Here is a 13,561-nt window from a genome sequence, read left to right as displayed (position 1 = left end):
CATAAAGGACTGAAAGACTGAAGGGGCATTTGAAAGACCAAAAGGCATCACCAAATACTCAAAGTGGCCCTCGGGCGTATTAAATGCGGTCTTCCACTCATCCCCCTGCTTCATTCGCACCAAATTATACGCCCCACGGAGATCTATCTTAGAGAACCACTTGGCCCCCTTTATGCGAGCAAACAAATCAGTCAGCAGTGGCAACGGATATTGATATTTAACCGTGATTTTATTCAAAAGCCGATAATCAATACACGGTCTCAAAGAGCCATCTTTCTTAGCCACAAAGAAAAAACCGGCTCCTAAGGGAGATGACGAAGGACGAATATGTCCCTTTTCCAAGGACTCCTTTATATATTCTCGCATAGCAGCATGTTCAGGCACAGACAGATTAAATAAACGACCCTTAGGGTATTTACTACCCGGAATCAAATCTATGGCACAATCGCACTCCCGGTGCGGAGGTAATGAACCAAGCTTAGGTTCTTCAAAAACGTCACGATATTCAGTCAAGAATTCAGGAATCTCAGAGGGAATAGATGATGAAATGGAAACCACAGGTACGTCCCCATGCTTCCCCTTACATCCCCAGCTTAACACAGACATAGCTTTCCAGTCAAGGACTGGGTTATGAGATTGCAGCCATGGCAATCCAAGCACCAACACATCATGTAGGTTATACAGCACAAGAAAGCGAATAATCTCCTGATGATCCGGATTAATCCGCATAGTTACTTGTGTCCAGTATTGTGGTTTATTACTAGCCAATGGGGTGGAGTCAATCCCCTTCAGGGGCATAGGAGTTTCAAGAGGCTCCAAATCATACCCACAGCGTTTGGCAAAGGACCAATCCATAAGACTCAAAGCGGCGCCAGAGTCGACATAGGCATCCGCGGTAATAGATGATAAAGAACAAATCAGGGTCACAGATAGAATAAACTTAGACTGTAAAGTGCCAATTGAAACAGACTTATCAAGCTTCTTAGTACGCTTAGAGCATGCTGATATAACATGAGTTGAATCACCGCAATAGAAGCACAACCCATTTTTTCGTCTTAAATTCTGCCGTTCACTTCTGGACAGAATTCTATCACATTGCATATTCTCTGGCGTCTTCTCAGTAGACACCGCCAAATGGTGCACAGGTTTGCGCTCCCGCAGACGCCTATCGATCTGGATAGCCATTGTCATGGACTCATTCAGACCCGCAGGCACAGGGAACCCCACCATAACATCCTTAATGGCATCAGAGAGACCCTCTCTGAAATTCGCCGCCAGGGCGCACTCATTCCACTGAGTAAGCACAGCCCATTTACGGAATTTCTGGCAGTATATTTCAGCTTCGTCTTGCCCCTGAGATAGGGACATCAAGGCCTTTTCCGCCTGAAGCTCTAACTGAGGTTCCTCATAAAGCAACCCCAAGGCCAGAAAAAACGCATCCACATTGAGCAACGCAGGATCCCCTGGAGCCAATGCAAAAGCCCAATCCTGAGGGTCGCCCCGGAGCAAGGAAATCACAATCCTAACCTGCTGAGCAGGATCTCCAGCAGAGCGAGATTTCAGGGACAAAAACAACTTGCAATTATTTTTGAAATTTTGAAAGCAAGATCTATTCCCCGAGAAAAATTCAGGCAAAGGAATTCTAGGTTCAGATATAGGAACATGAACAACAAAATCTTGTAAATTTTGAACTTTCGTGGTGAGATTATTCAAACCTGCAGCTAAACTCTGAATATCCATTTTAAACAGGTGAACACAGAGCCATTCCAGGATTAGAAGGAGAGAGAGAGAGAGAAAGGCTGCAATATAGGCAGACTTGCAAGAGATTCAATTACAAGCACACTCAGAACTGAAGGGAAGGGAAAAAAAAAAAAAAAAAAAAATCTTCAGCAGACTTCTCTTTTCTCTCCTTTCTCTGTCAATTAATTTAACCCTTTTTTGGGCCGGTCAAACTGTTATGGTTCTCAATGGCAAGAGAACATAGCCCAGCAAACATACGTACTAGCTCTTGGAAGGATGGAAACTAAACTGACCATGAACTAAACCTGCCGCACAACTAACAGTAGCCGGGTAGCGTAGCCTGCGTTTTATCCCTAGACGCCCAGCGCCGGCCGGAGGACTAACTAATCCTGGCAGAGGAAAATATAGTCCTGGCTCACCTCTAGAGAAGTTTCCCCGATAGGCAGACAGAGGCCCCCACATATATTGGCGGTGATTTTAGATGAAATGACAAACGTAGTATGAAAATAGGTTTAGCAAAATTGAGGTCCGCTTACTAGATAGCAGGAAGACAGAAAGGGCACTTTCATGGTCAGCTGAAAACCCTATCAAAATACCATCCTGAAATTACTTTAAGACTCTAGTATTAACTCATAACATCAGAGTGGCAATTTCAGATCACAAGAGCTTTCCAGACACAGAAACGAAACTACAGCAGTGAACTGGAACAAAATGCAAAAACAAACGAGGACTAAAGTCCAACTTAGCTGGGAGTTGTCTAGCAGCAGGAACATGCACAGAAAGGCTTCTGATTACAATGTTGACCGGCATGGAAGTGACAGAGGAGCAAGGTTAAATAGCGACTCCCACATCCTGATGGAAACAGGTGAACAGAGGGGATGATGCACACCAGTTCAATTCCACCAGTGGCCACCGGGGGAGCCCAAAATCCAACTTCACAACACGTACACCTGCTGTCGCTGAAAACAGCGAGAACAAGCAATGCTGATGAGAGCCTGTGCAATAAATAAATTAAAAAAAATAAATAAATGATGTGGAGTCTCTTCTCATTTTGATAACCAGTGCAGGCAAACTGAAATGCTATGGGGTGCAACCCTGAGTTGTCAGCTTTATCATGGCTGGTTATCAAGAATAGAGGGGTTCCACAGCATTTTTTTTATTATTTAAATAAGGAATAAAAAAAAGCATGTAGTCCTCTCATTTTTGATAACCAGTCAAGAAAAGCAGACAGCTGGGGGGTGGTTTTCTCAGACTGGGAAGGGGTCATGGATATTGGCACCACCAACCTAGCAATAGTAGCCCTCAGCTGCCCCAGAAAAGGCACATATTTTATTATATTATTTAAATAAGCGTGAGAAACTGTACACGCCGTAGCCTTCACAGTGAACTGAGTTCATAGGCTATGAACTTTGTTCACCTTATTCACATCACTGTTAGACATTGATGCTGCATTATGACACACAGCTCAATGTCTCTGCTAGCTGCCAGGCTGAATGCTAGCATCATGCCAACATTCAGCATTGAATCTAGATGCAGCAGAGATAGAATTGTTGCAGGACAACTGTATTATCTTCTTGTTGGACTAGTGCGGAATATTGTTGTTTATTATTTTTTGTCTTTTACGGGTGACATGGGCTTCAGTGGATTATCTTCTCGTTGGACAGGTGAGAAATATGGCGCTTTATTATATGGTGATCATAACTTTGCTGTTTTATATTTATTTAAAAAATGTGCCAGTGTTTTTATTTTAATTTAAGGACTTTATTCTGCCTGGGTTTTTTAAACATTCTAACTCTGGGGTTATTAATGGGGATGTCTTATAGATGCCTCTCCATTACTAACCCCTGGGCTTGATGTCAGCATCCAAAAAACAGGTTCCATGAACACCAAACCTTTTGCTCCACTTTCTACCACATCAGGGCAAATGGGAAAAGCCAGGCAAAGTGATAGAATTAACGCATCTAATAGATGAGCCTTTTCTGGGGTGGTTGCTGGCTGATATTTTTAGGCTGGGGAGTGCCAATGTTCACTCCCTTTTTTAATGTAAATTATTTTAAAAAATGGTGTTAGATCCCTTTATTCTTGATAACCAGCCATGACAAAGATAACAGTTTGGGGTTGCAGCCCGCAGCTGTCAGTTTTGCCTGCTCAGGTTATCAAAAATAGAAGAGACACCATGTCATTTTTTTAAATGTATTTATTTATTGCACAGGTGCATGCTGTTGAATACTCTCATCAGTTTCAGTTGATTTAACAACTACCAATGACAGCAGGCATACGCTGATGAGAGCAGAACTCTTATCAGCCGATGCATGTGACTGGCATTAACCTTTTTACTGATAGTCACAGCTGTTACCTGACAGCGTGGGAACCGCAGTTCTCTGACTGGCGGTAATAAACTTATCGCCTGTCAGAGCCTGTGTTTGTCATGCTTTTATGCAAATGACAGCGTGGAAAAAAGCCAATGTTTGGGCCTCCCATTTAGATGAATGGATCCAGGTTTGGGTTCGAGTTCAGGTACTGTTCTGGTACTCGAACCAACCTTTTTTTAAATGATCGGCTGAACATCCATGGTGTTAGATCTCAAGTTCCCGCCACTGCAAAGGGGGAATCGGAAACCACTTCCGCTGCAGTCTCCCATTCTTTTCCAGCTGCAGTGGAGCCTGCTCAGCGGAGACGTCAGTCCCAGCGTCTGGCTCAGACAGATACTGTGCGCTTGGTTACTGCTGCCCTTCCAGGCTCAGCCATTGTAGCCAGTACTGGTCAGCTGTGAGCAGATGCTTCTGGGACTAAGTCCTGCTTTTCTCCTTCTGAACATGCCCAAAGGAAGACCTCTCATTGGAGGTCAGGGGTTACATGCTCAGGTCCTGTTGCAGCTCCTATTGGACCACTAGGAAGGTCCTGAAGGAGCTACAACTATAAAAGGTTTGCATGGCCGCATGGCCATGTGCTAGTATCAATTGTGTTTGGCTGTTGCCACTGGATACTCTACCACTCAGTCATATGTGGAGAGTCTGTTTAGCTCTGGGGCTGTACACTCAGGCAGGCAACTAGCATCAGTGGGGGCAATTAGCCTTGGCTTAGCATCTGGTTCCTTCATGTGTGCGGTTAGCACAGAAGAGTTCCAGAGCAAGCACAACCCTAGTTAGGGTAATAGTTTTCTGTGTACAGCACAACTCTGTGAAGCAACAGTATGCCGGACAAAATTGTCAGTGACCGGGGTCCCCAGTTTGTGTCTCAGTTCTGGAGAGAGCTTTGTCATCTACTCAGCATCGAGTTGAATCTCTCTTCAGCATACCATCCCGAGAGGAATGGGTTGGTAGAGAGGGTCAACCAGACCTTGGTCACATATCTGTGACATTTTGTTTCAGCCAGGCAGGATGACTGGGCATCCTTGCTACTGTGGGCGGAGTTTGCGCTGAACAACGCCATAGCCGACTCCATCAGGCAGACCCCATTCCTCCTTAACTACGGTCAGCATCCATGGGTTCCTGTGCCTATGCCCGTATCTTCCGCCGACTCCAGGGTGCCAGACTGGGCTGTGGAGGCACGGGACATTTGGGACCACACTCAGGATGCCATCCGGGCCTCCAAGGAGAGAATGAGGTCCTCCGCCGATGCACATCGGCGCCCCGCTCTGACCTTTGCTCCTGGCGATTAAGTGTGGCTATCCGCCCATGACATCAGGCTGCGAGTTGAGTCCACCAAGTTTGCACCTCGCTACTTGGGTCCCTTCATGGTCTTGGAACAGGTTAACCCTGTGGTCTACCGTCTGGCCCTTCCTCCATGCCTAGGTATCACCGATACATTTCATGTGTCCCTCTTGAAGCCTGTACACATGTCCCGGTTTTCCGAGTCATCTGCCGGGACATCGGGTTCATCTACGGATGATTACGAGGTGAATGCTATCTTGGGGTGTAAGGTGGTACGTGGCAAAAAATTTTATTTGGTGGATTGGAAGGGTTATGGCCCAGAGGACAGGTCTTGGGAGCCTGCTGAGCACATTTGAGCTCCGCAGCTCATTGCTGCCTTTGAGCGTAGTGAGGTCCAAGGAGGGGGGCCATGTTAGGTCTCGAGTTCCCGCCACTGCACAGAGGGAATCTCGAACCACCTCCGCTGCAGTCTCCCATTCTTTTCCAGCTGCAGTGGAGCCTGCTCAGCAGAGACATCGGCCCCAGCGTCTGGCTCCGGCAGATACTGTGCGCTTGGTTACTGCTGCCCTTCCAGGCTCAGCCATTGTAGCCAGTACTGGTCAGCGGTGAGCAGACGCTTTTGGAACTAAGTCCTGGTTTTCTCCTTCTGAGCATGCCCAAAGGAAGACCTCTCATTGAAGGTCGGGGGTCACATGCTCAGGTCCTGTTGCAGCTCCTATTGGTCCACTAGGAAGGTCCTGAAGGAGCTACAACTATAAAAGGTTTGCATGGCCGCACGGCCATGCACTAGTATCAATTGTGTTTGGCTGTTGCCACTGGATACTCTACCACTCAGTCATATGTGCAGAGTCTGTTTAGCTCTGGGGCTGTACACTCAGGCAGGCAGCTAGTGTCAGTGGGAGCAATTAGCCTTGGCTTAGCATCTGGTTCCTTCATGTGTGCGGTTAGCACAGAAGAGTTCCAGAGCAAGCACAACCCTAGTTAGGGTAATAGTTTTCTATGTAGAGCGCGACTCTGTGAAGCAACAGAGGTCGCTTACATTTCACACTGGGTTAACCCACGTGTGAGCTCAGTGTCATCCGCCATTGCTTACTCAGTGTCATCCGCCATTAGCCGCAGGTATCTCTGCCTAGTGGACCCCGGGCTGCGAATGCACCTCGTATTTATCTCTTATTACTCAGTGCGTTCCGCTAGCCCTAACACACGGGTCATGGGTGGACACAGCGATGTCAGCTACCCTACAGGCTGCAATCTCTCTTCTTACGGTATCCAGTGCGACACTTGAGGCATTTTTGGCAGGCTATATAGCCACCTATATCCACGCTTTATCCCAGTTTATGTTACTGATGAAGGTCTCCTTTTGTGACCGAAACGTTTACTGTCTTGGGATGTAATAAACTATCCACTCCTTCTTACTACTAAGTTGAGTGCCGGGTTTTTGTATTATTTGTGATTGCAGATTGGGAACCTACCCATGCACCTTTCCAGGTTGTGCACACGTTGATTTGTTATAAACACCCCATTAGGCCTTGGAACCCATATACTGGATGTGCCCATGAAAATCCACTTCACAATATACATTTTGTACTCCTGTACTCCTTGCTTTTACACATTGGCAGGAAGGCCAGCCCTGCTGCATAGTCAGTCATATGCACCCCATTAGGCCTTGGAACCCATATACTGGATGTGCCAATGAAAATCCACTTCACAATATGCATTTTGCACTCCCATACTCCTTGGTTTTACACATTGGCAGGAAGGCCAGCCCTGCTGCATAGTCAGTCATATGCACTCCATTAGGCCTTGGAACCCACATAGTGGATGTGCCCATGAAAATCTCTACGTCTACCAGAGCGGTGGCCAGGATGGAGTGGGAAAGTGCATCAGCCTTGATCTTCTTGTCAGCTGGTAAAGAAGGCAGAACAAAATCAAAACGGGCAAAAAATAGTGACAAACTAGCCTGGAATGGATTCAGTCTTTGTGCGGACTGCAGATAGGCCAGGATTTTATAGTCTGTATAAATGATGATCTACCTCCAGAAATAATTGTTTGCTCACTTCCGGTCAATGTAATACTAGAGCATAGGAAAAGGCCTGATTCAGGGAGAAAAAGGTGTTTTCAACCTCTGGAATCCATACTTTTGGATCGGTCCCCTTACGGATCATAGTGGAGACTGGAGATGAGAGCGGTTCGTGACAAAAAAGGTAGAGAAGATTGTTCAAATACGCAATTTTCCAATTTCGCCTTCAGGCAATTCTCTATAAGTTGCTATAGGACTTAGCAAACTTTCCGCTTATAGAGGGCAGATCTGGAGAGAAGACCAATATATCGTCCAGGTAAATCACAACCCATGTATAGGAGACATCTCAGAAAATGTTGTTTCCAAATTCTTGGAAGACAGCTGGGGCATTGCTGTGCTCAAATGGCATAACTCGGTACTCATAATGACAGTCCTTGGTGTTGAAAGCCATCTTCCATTCATTTCATCTGCGTATACAGATTAGATTGTATGCTTCTCACAGATCCAGCTTGTTAAAAATCCTGGTGCCTCTGAGGCAGTCAAACAACTTCAGGATCAACAACAACAGATATTTGTTCTTAATCATGATCTAATTGAGGTTCCTACAATTAATGCAAGGCCGGAGAGTCCCGTCCTTTTTCCTGACAAAGAAGAAGCTGGCTCCTGCTGGAGAAGAGGACTTCTGAATGAATCCCTCTGCCAGATTTTTCTTCATATACTTGACATAGCTAGAATCTACACCTGGGACAGTGGATAGAAATTGACTTGTGGAGGTGAGGATGCAGTCTATTGGGCAATTGTATGACCTATGTCGAAGACATTAGCATACGACCAGTAGTCAGATGGTAATCCTGACAGGGAAGATGGTGCCACCGGCGGCCGGACAGGTCATACAGGTTATCGCTTCCTCCTCCCATACTACCTCTTCCTCTCGCCCCCTCTCTGTTGATGTCCCTCAAGGCTCTGTCCTATGACCCTTACTCTTCTCAATCTACTGTATACACTTGGTCTGGGACAACTCATACAGTCCTATGGCTTCCAGTACCATCTATATGCTGATGACACTCAGATCTACCTCTCTGGCCCAGATGTCACCTCTCTGCTCTCCAGAATCCCAGAGTGTCTATCAGCCATATCCTCTTTCTTCTCCTCTCGCTTCCTCAAGCTCAACATGGACAGATCTGAGCTAATTATCTTACCTCCACCTCGTATATCCAGTGGTGTATCTAGGGGGGGGCAGCCGGGGCATGTGCCCTGGGCGCAGCCGGCAGGGGGGCGCAGTCAGGCCACCTAAAGCGGCGGTCTGCAGTGTCTCCCCCGGCGGCTGCATTCTGCCGCTCCCCGCACTGGGAGTCAGCCGTTCTCTGTGCCGACTGTCAAGCTGACAGCTGGCACAGAGAAGCTGCAGCGTGCCGGCTCCCAGTGTTCAATTGTACTGCATCTGAGATGCGAGTACAATTGAAGCTCTGACTGCCGGGTCAGAGCGACGCCAGCAGCGTGATCAGGTCATGTGATCACGCTGCTGACGTCACTCGCCCGCGCAGCAGAGCAGGAGATGCAGATCGGTGGTAAGTGCTCCTGTGGAGCTGAAGACACCGAAGGTGCAGGGGGGATTTAATGTGAGTGGGGATGGGAGGGTTATATTGTGGGGGGATTTAATGTGAGTGGGGATGGGGGGATATATTATTGGATGGGGGATATTTAATATGAGTGGATATGGGGGGATTTATTGTGGGGGGGAGATTTAATGTGAGTGGGAATTTATTGTGGGGGGAGATTTAATGTGAGTGGAGATGGGTGGATTTATTGTGTGTGGGGAGAATTGGAGTGGAGATGGGGGATTGAATGTGTGTGGGGGGAGATTTGTCATGGGGATGGGGGGATTTAATGTGTAGGGGAGATCTGAGGACACAAAATGAAGAGCAAAGGGGGAGATGTGGGCATGTATGAGGAAACAGTATGGGGGATGGGTGCAGACAGTTTGGGGAGCAAACGGGGGAATGTATGCAGACACAGTATGAGTAGCCATGTGAAAAATGTATGTGGACAGAGTACAGGGAGTGAGGGTGTTGGGATGTATGCATGCGTAGCATGAGGGGGCAGTGTAAGGGCACAGCCAGGAGCGGACAGTATACCAAGGAGGGGGAGTGTGATGAGAGAGTACAGTATAAATACTGGGCCCTATAGAGGGGGACACAGTGTGAGAGAACAGTGTGAAGAGGGGGCCAGTATGGAAAGGAGAGGTCAGTGTGAAGAGCATGTACCATAAGAGGGACAGTGTGGGGGTCATATTTTGTGCAGACAATATAGTGAGGGGCAATTTTTGATTCAGGAGCATTATAATGACACTTGTATCTTTAAGGGCATCATGTGGAGATTTTCTGCAAAAGAGCGGAGAAGATGGAAGTCTGCAGAGACGAGCTGTGGATGAGAAAACTCATTATGGGGTCTGGACAAGATGAAGAAAAGAAAAATGACTCCAGAGACGACATCACCTATAAGGTACCTGGATGTAAATGTTATTTGTGATACTGACTAACTCTCATGTTTTTATTTATGTTAGGAGCATTAAAGGGGATGTCCAGGTTTGTGATGAGTCTGCAGTCATTCTTTGTGACTGCAGACTTCTGAGTTCTCACAGTGCGCACTGCACGCTGTCAGGATCCTCTCGTGCTGGTGATTTACATACATGCCGTCACATGCTGACTAGATATATGTGGCCTCACTCAATGAAAATGAACTGAGAGAGGCCGGGCACGTCTAGTCGGAATGTGGTCAGAAGTATACAAATCGCATGCTTGTGCTGACATGACCGTCCACCGGCAAGGGAGAATCCTAAAAGTGTGCAGTGCATTCGTTGTGAGAATTCAGAAGCCTGCAAAGGCAGGATTAAGCTCTGCAGGTTCCAGTAGTCATCACATGGACACTTCACTCACATGCGACTTTCATACTTGTGGTCCTGTGACAACGAGCTTCTCATCTGCTTCTCTCAGTTTTTCACTGAACATTGAGAGCTTAAGGGAAAGGAGCTCATCGGTACATGACTAAGTGTGAAAATCGCATGTGTCCTGGGGGTGGAATGAATTCTTGCCCTAGATACACCTCTGCGCATATCATCCCTGCCTGATCTATCTATCAAAATAAATGAAATCACAATTTCCCCTGTCCTCGAAATCCGCTGCCTTGGAGTAACCCTTGACTCTGCCCTGTCCTTCAAACCACACATCGAAGCTCTTGCCACCTCCTGTTGCCTCCAGCTTAAAAATATTTCCAGAATCCGTCCTTTCCTCAACCCTCACTCTACCAAAATGCTTGTGCATGCCCTAATCATCTCCCGCCTCGACTACTGCAACATCCTCCTCTGTGGCCTACCTTCTAACTTTCTCGCACCCCTGCAGTCCATCCTTAACTCTGCTGCCCGACTAATTAAACTTTCTCTTCGCTACACCCCTGCTTCCCCTCTTTGCAAATTTCTTCACTGGCTCCAAATTTCCCAGTGTATCCACTTTAAACTACTAACACTGACCTACAAAGCCATCCATAATCTTTCTCCTCTGTATATTTCCAAACTAATCTCTCAATATCTTCCCTCACATAAACTCTGGTCCTCCCAAGACCTCCTTCTCTCCTCCACACTTATTCACTAGTCCTCACCCAATCGCCTCCAAGACTTCTCCTGAATATCCCCCATCCTCTGAAATTCTGTGCCCCAACATATCCGGTTATCCACCACATTTGGATCCTTCAAAAGAAACCTGAATACCCACCTCTTCAAGAAATCTTACAACCTGTATTGACCACACAGCCACCTCAACACCATGGGAGCTACTGCAACCCCTGACCTACTGTCTCCTTCCCCATAATCCTGTAGAATGTAAGCCCGCAAGGGCAGGGTCCTCCTCCCTCTGTATCAGTCTGTCATTGTTAGTTTGTTTACTGTAAGTGATATTTGTATTTTGATGTAACCCCTTCTCATGTACAGCACCGTGGAATTAATGGTGCTATATAAATAAATAAATAATAATAATAATAGTATAAGTCACTTCTCGTGACAAGATTGTCATCAATGTATCACCTCTCCGGATCACCAGTCAAGGGCAGGTTCATGCATGCAGAGCCACAGAAGACCCAGGAGAAGTGGATGAGACAGACTATCAAGCACGTAGAAGGCAATCTTCTCCGTGTGCAACATTCCTATCCAGTGGTTTGGCTAGAGGCCTCTCATCAACATACAACCATCGACCAACAATGGATTCTGGAGTTGTCATATGGTGATCTAATCGCAATCTAAACTGCTTGCTGTATAAAGTTCCCTGCCACAGAGGAATCCAGATACGCTATCTAAACAAACTGGGAACCTTCACAACTCACAGAAACATTCAGGATAAATGGTGTAGAGGAATTGCAGAGGGTAGCCTCTCCTCCTGGCCATAGGCTTGAAGTTTCCCAGCCTCTTGGGACAACAGTGAATGATGCGTCTGATGTCTCCACAATAGAAGTACAAGCCCTTGGTTTGACAGATCTCCTGCCATTGCTCAGCCAGCTCCACATTATCGACTTGCATAAGTTCAAGAGATGCTGTGGCTGTGTAAGGCTGAGGAATGAGCGGTCTTGGTTAATGTGGATCCAGATGAAGCAGTTTTCTCTCACTCACCATCTCTCCGGAGCGCTCCTGGAACCAAAGATCAATTCAGGTGGCCAGGGAAACTAAATCATCCAGTGTAGTGGGAACACCTTGTGTGATGGTCTGATATGCTATGTGGGTATCATTTTGTGTATATTTCTATTTTAATTATTTTCATGGTGTTGAGTTGTTATTTGCCGTCTGATATTCTCCCCACAGTTCTGTATTGTTATCTCTCTCCACAGGGTCAGTGAATAATGTTGTTTGCTAATATGCTAATGACATGTTGACCTAGCTTGTTGAAACAATGAGCCCCTGCGACCCACCCCCCTAACCTATGAATGGGGAGGTGAGACACAGACCAGTCTTGTTTGGAACTATGAAGTGAACACAGCTTGTCAGAGAGAGAAAGAAGGGAATATGGACTGTTATCCTCTGTGCTGGATTGTTGGATTTTTATCCTGTAACTGAACTGCATTTGTGTTCTGGAATATTTTATCTTTTGTGTGGTGGATTATATGGACCTTTCGTACTTTTGCCTAAATAAAGTCCTTGGGATTGTTCACTATTCTCTTGCTCTGTTGATTGTGTGATACCGGAGAAGGAACCTGTGACACCTTGACCTGCTACCTCATCTATGATTTTTTATGGATAATTCCCCACAGAAGATGGATATCAGTGTCTCATTGTTCCAGACGACTTCAAATTCAAGAACAGCATATTGGCCTACAGAAAAACTAGCCTGGCTAAACGCCTCCAGGAAAGCCTATAGATCTGACATTACAGCATCTCCCCTTTCCCACAAGGGATTGAGCCACTCCAAGGCCTCATCTCCAAGATGGGACATTAGGAAGGCTACTTTCGCCCTATTAGAGAGAAATTTGTGGTCCAACAGTGAGCACTGGTTGATAAAACTTCAACATTGCTTCAGATCCCTGTCAAAACATTATGGTGCAGACAGATGGGTCCAGGACTTGGAGCATAACTTGCAGACTGAATAATCACTTCTGAGGTTGCTGTAGGTTGAACCAAAGTGGATGCAGTGGCTGATGTCAGAGCATCCAGGCAGATGTCAACAATCTGTATATAAGATAGGATTTTGTTTTGTTGATCTCTCTGATGGATCATCTCTTGGTAGTGGTACGAGATCTTAGGGGTATGAGAGTCAGTGGGATCCATAGCTTTAGAAAACTGTTATGCATGTGGAGCCACTGTGCTACAGTCCGGGGAGAGCTTGGTGGGGCATAAACTAAGCATCCACCTTCTTCTTCACTAGAGCCTCACTAGACTTGAACCCAGGTGGCCAGGAAAGACACCGGAGACACGGCAGCTGACTCTCAAAGGGGCAGCGAAGCAATACCAACCAGAAACTAGTTAACTGGTGGATATGTGTCTGGTAGACAGAACAGGTACTGGATTGGAAATGAACAAGATAGGTTCAGGAACACTGGATGGACTCAGGTACAGGATTACAGGTGCAGGTTCAGACTGGAGTGGTGAGGGTAGAGGTATAGGGGCGGACAA

The sequence above is a fragment of the Ranitomeya variabilis genome, chromosome 1 (assembly GCF_051348905.1).
Source record: "Ranitomeya variabilis isolate aRanVar5 chromosome 1, aRanVar5.hap1, whole genome shotgun sequence".
In the NCBI taxonomy this organism is placed as follows: Eukaryota; Metazoa; Chordata; class Amphibia; order Anura; family Dendrobatidae; genus Ranitomeya; species Ranitomeya variabilis.
The sequence above is the reverse complement of the archived record's forward strand: the minus strand, read 5'-3'. Positions refer to the sequence as shown.